The sequence below is a fragment of the Triticum urartu genome, chromosome 1, assembly GCF_003073215.2.
Source record: "Triticum urartu cultivar G1812 chromosome 1, Tu2.1, whole genome shotgun sequence".
Lineage (NCBI taxonomy): Eukaryota > Viridiplantae > Streptophyta > Magnoliopsida > Poales > Poaceae > Triticum > Triticum urartu.
This window is the reverse complement of record NC_053022.1, coordinates 50,582,245-50,592,254: the sequence shown is the minus strand read 5'-3', so window position 1 is coordinate 50,592,254 and position 10,010 is coordinate 50,582,245. Positions and strand designations below refer to the sequence as shown.

Genomic DNA, 10,010 nt, shown 5'->3' with positions numbered 1-10,010 from the left:
AGGGCGTCGCCGATTGACCGAGAACAGGAGAGACACGGGCAGCGGAGCACTTGCTCGCCGGTGACAGCGTCGGCGCATTGGGTAGCGAGTGTTTGTTGCGGAAGAAACATGAGGGGATGTGTTGCTCAAAAAACAAAAAACGTGGTTTTTGTTACTCAAGAGGATAAGAGCAATTCCAACAGGCCGACGCAAACGGACGGCAATTTCGTCCATTTGGGTCGGCCAGACGGACACAGATGCCCGCTTCGGCATTTGGGTCGGCGCCTGTGTGCAAAACAAGGCTGTCAGCTCTAGGCTTAATTAGCAAGGCCTTTTCAAGATCTTCCTTGGTGGCAAAACAATGCTGCGAGCCTATCATGAAATTCATTTCCCTGCGATCAGGATCAACGTAAAGGGTGCCATAAAATTGTCTCACAACATCTTCATTACAAACCCAAGATGAGTTGTTACTAGCCAGACCTTTGAGACCAAGATCCTCATACTTAGTGGACAAGTCAAAAGGACATGTTTCAGCATCAGCTATATCTGACCACTCCACAAATCTGTGCTAAAAAACTTTCTTTTCACGATAGATCTGATCATATAGATCTTTTTGCCTCGTGTCCCAAAAATTGCAGTCGCAAGAGATAGATCTAGCAGCAACATATGGGTTACATTGCTTCTGCTTCTTAATTTCAGGATATCTCGACTGATCCAATGTCTTCTTCTGCTGCTGCTTTCCCCTGGCCATGGCTCTATTGCCTGTAAGTGTGAAAACAAATCCAACACTAAGTATCTAATAATAAGCTTAATTTACAAGGGAACTGGAATGCCAGCTGATTAAGTTTTCTCATAGTTTTAAAATAAGGTAAAGTTACTCACTAGGGGCCATAACTTTGCAGCTATTAAACAGTAATTGTCCTTATGAATTCTGAATTTATTTATGTACAGGGCAATTTATATATATACATCATCAAATCAAATATCTAAATTATGTGTACAGAATGAGGTGCAGGGCAATTGTGAGCATTGGATGGTAGAGCGTTGGCAAAACAAGTCGTCTCATGAAAGAAAGCGGACGCCCATTATGCAGTTCAAAAATTGCAAATGGCAAGAAGTACCAAAACAGGACATCGATGTAATAGATTGTGGCCTGCAAGCGTAAGCTAGTGGAAACTGTTGGTTAGTCATTCTTGGGGAAAGAATTTCCAATCATCACTTCACTGACAAGAAGGTCAATTTCCAATCACGAACAAATGCAGGCCGGTAAACCCTCGTCTTCAGAAGGAGATTTGAGCCCTCTAAGGCTTCGTTCGGTTGTTGGGGTTTCCTTCCCTGTGAGGAACCAACCCCTGCAGGGATTGGGTGAATCCGCTCATGTCACCCAACCCCTGCCAACACCTTCCTCACTAATCCCTTCGTCTTAAATTCTGTTCGGTTACTCCCTCCCATAAGCAACACTTCTCACTACAAAATGCAGTGAAACTATAAGACACTAGCTCAACACAGTAGCAGCTAACTAACTGTCAGATCTAGCTCATCACAGTAGCAGTTAACAATAGCATCAGATCATACAATATATATGCGTTGTTTCATCAAGCAAAAACACAGGCTGGATTTAGAGTTCATCAATCACACCAGATTCGACTGATCAACGGAAGAGTCTTGGCTGACTTATCTGCTTGCGCACTTGCTAGCAGCCGCCACAACGACACCAAACGCTCATGGCTTCATCAGATTTTAAGTCGAAGACGACCCCACGGTGTCAAGTTAGAGCGCAGCACCTCAATCACTGTCCTATCGGTCCAAAAGTGGTTTCTAGCAAAACTTGCTAGGCCGGAGAGGACGTGTCCGTTCATTGCTGGTGATGTCGGCCATGAATTCCTCCACAAACATGGCCACTTATACATGAGCTCTTCATTCCTGCATAGATACAGCATTAAAGATTGCTAGCAGTACATCATAAGTATAATTGCAATGAATAATTTAGACATCAGTACAAGTAAACAAGGTAAATAAGCATGTCATGGACTTCTCACATAATAGAAAGAACCGTTGATGTGCAGTAACTTAGATGAAAGAAAGTAACTGGAAGTTGAAAGAATGCAACGGTAACCTATTTTCTCTCCTTGTTAGCTTAGAAATTGTTCTTTTTATCTTTCATTTCTCTTGGTCAATGCTAAGAAGAAAAATGAATTTTTGAACAACTAGCTAAGCAATGCAAAGCGAGAATAATAGTGCAATCTGGGCACAATCATTGATACTCTGAATCACATGGCAAAAATATAGGGTATACATAACATTTTTTAGATTTGAAAAGTCTTGTTATCGAGCTCTGGAACTTCACCAAAAAGGCCTATTGTCTAATGATATTGGTTGCTGGATATGACCAAGAAACTGCGAACCGGAGCAAGAAGAATCCAAGAAATTGAGGACCGGAGCATGAAGAAAAATAAAAATTGAGGCGCACGAAACAGAGGAAGAGCTCACCAATTTTCTCAAATCAAGAATCTATGAACCCTAGGAATAAAGGGAATGAGAAGGGGGTCAAGAAGAGGAGGAAGGGCTTACTAGCCCACCGTCGTGGGAGAGTGATGCCGGTGATGGGTTGCTCCAGTCGCCACAGCTTCCGCCGCAGCTGCTTCCCATCGCCGCCGAGCTCGCCGCCGGACAGGAGAGAGGGAGTGGGGGGGGGGGGGGGGGGGGGGGGGGGGGGGGGGGAGGAGGTACGGCGCCTCCGCGGTCTCCTCCAGTAGCGCTGCTGCTATCCCTCCTTCTCCGCTCTCCGGCGTCGTCGCCATCGGCGTCGCCGGTCGGGGCGAGAGAGAGCGTACCGTTTTGCGAGAGAGACGGGGTTTTCTTCCACGAGGTGGGACGCGTGGGTCATTTCCCGGCAGTTTCCACGGGGTTTAGAAGGGATTTGGCAGGGGCTTAATCCAGACCGGGTCTAACCGAAGGCTGTTATAAGCCAGACCGGGATTTGACCCCGGCCGGGGCGAAACCCACGGGGTTTGGGCTCAATCCCTGCGGGGTGGGGCTAACCGAACATAGCCTATACATAAAACATGGCTCTGAGCCCCTGATTGCATAGAGAAATACGGAGAAGGAGGCAGAGATGTACCAACCAGAGAGGGCGATGGCAAAGGTCTGAAGCCGCAGCCTTCGTACTAGCAGCAGCCAGCAGCTAGGGTTTGAAGCCAGAGACCGACCAGAGTCCCGCGCGGGCGAGTCGGGCTACGAGGGAGGCACGGCGCAGAATTCCACCGGCGAAGCTCCGGCCGCACCGGGGGCGGTGGTTCACGGCGGCACCATAGGTGGCTCAGACTCGAAGACGAGGTCGCGGCGCTCTCGCCATCGTACTATCGTAGTGGAGTGCGGAGTGTGGACTGAGCTTGCCGAGCCAGTTTTTCTTTCACTTGCTGATGAAACGGAGCAGTAGATAAAATAGTAAACTCGAAAAAATGCTAGGAAAATTAAAATAAAATCCGAATTTATTTTTGTAATATACATAGTCAATTGGTGAGTGAAGTCTGAAACAAACCCTGAGATTGTAGAGGCCGACGCAAATAGACCTTCACCTTTAAATCTCTGAATTTAGTACCCCGTATTTATAAATCCCTGTTAATCCCGACCCTGCATGACTAAAATTTTGTTTGGTGTAATAGGAAGGCACGATCCCAGCCAGGATTGGTTTCTATGTTGACTTCTCCCTAGCCCATCTGTCAGATGCATCTCTTCACAAGTTCTCTGCTCAACCATGTGCAGCGGCGACCGACGGCGGCCCTGCACGAGCTGCTCAACAGCACCTGGACAAGTCCAACCCGACGTCCCGTAGGCTGCACTCACGTCCGTCTGTGGTCTGTGCACACGCATGCACGTACGCATCCATGAGACCGTCCCGCCGTTGACCGCCGCGCTGCTCGCTGCCCGCGCCACCGTTTGCAGCCATGGAGCCATGCTTCGGTTTCGTGCCCGATGCCACCTGTTTCATGCAGTTGGCGCGGCTACGCGTCGCCGGCCGTTTCCACGCTTGCTTGCGCGTCGCCGCTCTCAACGGTCATCGATTGGACGCCAACACCACGGCCCCGTGCTAGATTGCCAGCTCCATGTCCGAGCTGTGTCAGTCCTCGCTGCCAACGGTGATGAGACGCGCGTGCAGTGTGATAGGCCGGCTATCGCCGCCCCCGTCGCGCTCCGCCAAGACCCAGCCGCCCGCCGCCACCATTGTGTATGGCCACGCTGTCCGAAGGTCTCCAGCAACCGCCACCTCCAGTCGTCGGCCCAGACGGGGTCGGCTCGGCTGTCGGCGCCAACCGGTGCGCCGCTCCGCCAACCTAGTAGAAGAGGAAAGAGGGATCGACAGTGGAGAGGGAAAGGGGATCGGGAGAGGAGAGGATAGAGGAAGAAGAAGATAAGACGAGAGAGATTAAAGTGACTTGTGGACCCATACCGTCAGTGAGGGTAGCAGATGAACCCGGCTGGGATTGCATATGTTCCCAGCGAGCCAAACATGCTAGGGGTAGAATAGAACGGGATCTGAAAGTTTAGGGTATCAACTTAGAGGTGAGGGTTCATTTACGCCAGCCTCTATAAAGTCAGGGTTTATTTCAGACTTTACTCGTTAACTGATATACGCGCGTATGAAGTTTCATAAAGAAACCACATCTGTGGTAGTTTGGGCAAAAATGACAAAATCAAAGCTATATTAAAAGAATATTGTTTGATAAATACAGTTCTACTTTTTCACTATAAGAATACCACGGACATCAATACATCACGAAACTTCACACTTAAGTAGAATGGTCGACTAAGTTTCGTAACGTGAAATTTCAGATTTTTTAAAAAGAATCATTAATTTTTATGAATTTACTATTCGCGTCCGTGCGCGTGAAACAATGTTCATCTTTGTATTTTCGCCTTTTTACAATCTAACATATAACTTTAAAACGTCTTATATTATGGGACGGAGGGAGTACAAGTCTCGTCTTTAAACTTTTCTTATAACACTATTGTACAATTAGAGTTGCTCACATACACTCATCATACGAACGTGCATACACACATCTTATCCCTATGAGCACTTCTGAGATATACCTTGAGGACATCTCGTACTCCTCCTACTAAATGAACATTGCCGGATCAAAAAAAATTCAGAAAAATACGAGCACATGTGTCAAGCCTAAAAATAAACCTTGGTGGACTGGTTTTACCATAAATAGCCTAACCATTTGAGCTACGCTCAATTTGCATTTGGTCCTCGAACTTATGGACGCAACTTTTTTAAAATCACTAAGGGCATCTCGAACTCGGATCCTTAAACCGACTGCATTCGTCCGGACTGAACAGTCCTCACGCGATTTGCCATTCAATACGGAACTCCATCAGTCCGCGGACTGGTTCCGACGTTAGTTTTTCCGCAAAATGGAGGCTAATCGGGATGGCTTTGCAGGCGTTCCGACTGTTGCCACGTACGCGCCGGACACTCCGAACCCACCCGAAAACCTCTCCCACATGAAGCGGTTGCCGTGCATTCATGCCACTAATGATCGATCAGAGCGCTAGCGCCACATTCATGCCGATCCAGAGCAGAGGTGGCCTCTCACCGGTGTTAGCATTAAAGCGGCGTGCCAGCACAATCCACACCACACCACCTCGCTCCTGCTCCTCCTCACCATACCACCTCCGCCATGACCGCAAGCTCTAGCGCGTTGTGGGCTAGCCTCACGACAGAGCAAAAGCCCGAGATAGCCACTCTTGCTGTCGAATGGCAGGGCCGTTGTGCGCGGCGGATAGAGGCCAGCATGCCGGTGAGCTCGCCGGAGGTCACCGACGATGAAGGAGGCCTTCGACAATGAGCCGGAGCCCCTGCCTGCACCGGTCCATGCCGGCTTCACCATGTCGATTTTATTTGTCACTTTTAAATATGCTATATGATGATCCAGTGTACCAGTGCACCTCAATGGTCAATGACTGTTTACCGTGATTGAACCACAAGTCACGAGTTCGTGAGCACGCCACAAAGGCCATAAAGAAAAGAGTTCCAATCCTACCACCTGGGTTCATCAGAGTTGCCAAGAAACATAAACAAGCTGATTTAAGGAATGAAGAAAGATGTCATGTTCGTTAGAAGAAAGAAACCATTTTTTTTTGTAGAACTAAGAAAGAAAGAAACAAAGCAATTGATGAAGGATGCCTGGAAAATAAAAATTCTTGCACATTCAGACATTTGGTAGTGTCTAAATTTGTTGTATGCGATCAATTAGAGTCATCTGCTCAGGCTGCCGTTGAGCTTGGTTACATAAGAATTAGAGTTATGGTTCAAGCTGAATACTGACATATATTGCACCCTTCAGGCCCATGCTAAGCCTCGGAAAGATATATACTACTCCCTTCGTTTACAAATATAGAATATCGATGTTTTGAATATTGCAATATTCACTACATACGGACTGAAATGAGTGAACAAAGGACACAACGTATTTATATACCTCCAATTCAAAAAAAGAAAAGAAATTATCTTATACTCCCTTTGTCCCAAAATTCTTGTCTTAGATTTGTCTAAATATAGATGTATCAAGTCACGTTTTAACATTAGATACATCCGTATCTAGACGAATTTAAGACAAGAATTTTGGGACGGGGAAGTATCTGTAAACGGAGGAAGTACTACTTAGACAATAATTTTAGAATGATAATGAGATTGAGAGCGTTAATAGACAAGGATCAGCATCTGTGGTGGGCAAAATGACACAAATCCATAACCATCTCGACTAACTGCAGGAGAATGGATACTCGTCTCAGCGCACCTGCACAATGAATTTGCACAGAAGACATCAGTGCAACTCAAGCTCAACTTCTATTCTTATATACTTTCACGACAAGTAATTTGGAACGGAGGAAGTATATGTTACAAAAGCTTGGACTAGTACCCAAGCCTCTATTCCAGGCAAGGGTTTTGCTTCAAGGTTGAGCCACTTGGGTGAAAGTGACCCATGGTGAATTGTGGATGTGCCACATGCTATTATTTTGGTACACGGCGGTGTACAAACGCCTTGTGGATTCAGATTTTTGATTCAAATTTTTTGAACTTCATTGCTTCATTGCTGTGTAGTCGTCGTGTAGCTCTAGCGCTAGCTTCTTGTTTGTCTTTTGTGTGCCGAGGTTGTTTCTGTAGTTGCTGATTGAATGGATCACATTGCAGTTTTCAAATTTGATTTGACTACGTCGGGTTGGGCCGTTCCTATTTGGATGGATCGGTGATCATGTGTACTAAGATATTTTTCATTCCATGTTTGTTGGCTAATAGAGACATTGCCACGCGAGTAGTTGGATCTGAGACGTTGACACGTCACACGTATTGATTTAGAACGGTGCCTTCGATTGGTATCTGGATGATCGGAGAGCCCTCGAGTCTCCCGAAGGATCCCGTCGAATCTTGTTTCACCGTTGTTTGTCTCTATAAAACCCTCCACACTCCCAACGTCGTCCTTCGGTCGAACATGGCGTGGGCGTCGCCCGCGGCTCCGGCGATCCTAGCCAGAGTTGTTCACGCCGTCGTCCGGACACGCTCTGGGGGCGAACCTCCCACAGGAAGGTGCACAGAGGAAGATGCGTGCAGACCATGCCGGCGGCCATGAATGTGGTTGTGTCGGTCTTGCTCGTGAGTTGCGTCAGGCTGCGGCTGACGGATACCAATGGGCAATCACTGGTGCCCATGAGCGCCGGCCGTCCGTCTCCGCTCCCCCTCTTTCTCTCTTATCTTCCACTGCGGCTCCATCCCCAGCACCCCGGCCTGTCGAGATCAGCCGCGGGCCTGCCTTCTACAGTCCTCCTTCCGTTCTCCTAGAAGCACCATGGAGTTTCAGCCAGTGCTGTTGGGCGTCTGTACGCGGTGACAACGTACATACACACGTCGGCCAAGGAGGAGGCCCTGGTCACCGTCTAGCGAGTCTTGTGGATTCACCGACCTCCGTGACCGCGGCCTCCGACGTGGTTTTCATCATGGTCGACAAACACGACGACGTCGGCACGGTCGGCTTGGACGCCGCTCGGAGGTCCTTGCAGGGCTCCGCCCGTACGGCGTGCTCATAGATTGCATGAACTCTTCCCCTCCCACGCGGCGCCTGCTGCCACGCTGTTGACTCTGGCAGTGGCGTTGGCGCTCGCGATGGCACGCTCACCCTCCCCGATGGCAGCGACGAGGCCGTCCTCTGGCTCGGAGGACCTATCTGCATGGGCCCGCCGGCAGCGGCCAGAGCAGCAAAATTGCCGTGGCAGGCGTGGTGGTTGGCCTCGAGCCCTTAGCGAGTCCTTGGTCTGGTCTTTGCCAGCGCCGCTGGGCTCGAGCGCGGAGGAGGCGGCTCGGGTGAGCGGCGACTTCACGTCCGGGGCGCCGTGCGGTACATCAAGGACCTCGGCATGGCACTGGAGCCTGGAGGTCGCTGACGTCCAGGAGGAGGAGGCCGGTGATCTGTACCTAGGTTTGTACCGGCAGTCCGGCAGATGTTCTCGGCCATGGAGGCGAACCGCGACGGCGGCGTGTATGGACTGGTCATCATCGTCGAACGCCTGAACGGGGTCCGCGAGTAAGGTAGGTAAGGCAGATAGCTGCCGACCAAGGTTGTTGTTAAGGGATCGAGGGCGACGTCCGCGGCGCATCTAGTGGCCTCCATCGAGCGGAGCTACCCACGGCGGCTATCACCGTGTAACTCGACACGGCGCGCCACTTCCCGGCGTCTTTGCATTTATCTCGCGTGCTATATATATATAGAAGGGTGCTGGACAAGTGATCCATTCACAACGCTACGCTTCAAAACTTTCTACAATTATAATTTGTGTAGTAGTTTGAGTGGAGGATAAAGGCAAGGCAGCTCCTCCTCAGATCTTCAGAGTAAAGGCATATTGTCTGGATAGTGTCATTTACTGTTCTTGCTGCCAAGTTAGTGTGCATTTACGCCGTATTAGCTGCTGCACTAGTGGTTGGGGCGCCATCGGGTGGCGCCACCTGAGTGGTGACTCTGCGGTGCCAGGTTGCCTTCGCCCATTCAACTACTTTGTTCACCTCTTGTTAGCACATACACATGACAATGGTGAGCTCTTTCATCAACATATTATGTTGCTACTTCATGTGAAAAGTAAAGAGAAATGCATGACAGGCAATACAAACGAATCTCGTCTGTAGCACAGTACAGACACACTGCAGCTTAGCTTCTTTTCGGATGTGCATAATTACAGCTCTAGTAAGAGCGCCCATAGTTTTTTTTCTTCCCTTCTCTGCGTTCAGCACCCTCGCCTAAAGTTGATGCCAAGCGAGATTGAGACAGGCAACGGCAGCGGTGGCTCGCCGGAGCAGTACCAGCCGGTGTGCGTGACCGGAGCCACCAACTCATCCACACCCTGCTCTGGCAGGGCGTCTTGTCCACGCCACGGCGAAGGACTCAGGATGTGTCACCTATTGGTTCTTTGCAGATTGGTGCTGAATATCAATCAATATGGAACCTATTCAACACCAGATTACAACACGGTAAGCGAAAACAACTTGAGTTCTAATAAACATTTTGGTGAAACAATAAGATGGACATCGTACATACTACGAACACTTTTTTAAAAATTCAGAAGCAAAAAAAAAATGTGAGAGAACCTAATGGATGGATAAATGAACCAACCACCAACCATTTATAAAAGTTCGGATAAAATTAATAGTACCTCATGAAATAGAGTACTGTAGCAACTAAGAAAGATTTTCAGATGATCAGGATATGAAGGTGTTCGCAGCTTCAGCTCGTGCAACACCGACCCTCTGTTTAGGACAGCCATCCGACTCCCTGTAGAGCATGAAGCAGACGTTGTCACGAATTATTGATTGCTCTAGTTGCTCGTTTCCCGGGGATTGATTGCAACTGCAGGGCTAATATAATCATTCAATTGGTTGAAAATAGAGCATCTGGAAAGACATAAGAATCTAAACACAAAGGGAAAACCTACCTCTTGTCCAGTCAGCGCCGTTGTTGGACGAAGCAAACAAAATACAG

At 48.7% G+C, this 10,010-nt stretch overlaps 1 long non-coding RNA gene and 1 pseudogene across 1 annotated transcript; one reads left to right on the top strand and one right to left on the bottom strand.

Annotated features, from left to right (window-relative positions):
- Nucleotides 1-1,546: 1,546 nt before the first annotated feature.
- Nucleotides 1,547-2,820, bottom strand: LOC125554159. Its single transcript, XR_007304340.1, has 2 exons — nt 2,551-2,820; nt 1,547-1,902 (listed from the first exon to the last, which is right to left on the bottom strand). It is a non-coding gene; the product is annotated as an uncharacterized LOC125554159 (long non-coding RNA).
- A 4,780-nt stretch (nt 2,821-7,600) lies between these two features.
- On the top strand, nt 7,601-9,477 carry LOC125532694 (annotated as a pseudogene).
- The last annotated feature ends 533 nt before the right edge of the window (nt 9,478-10,010 follow it).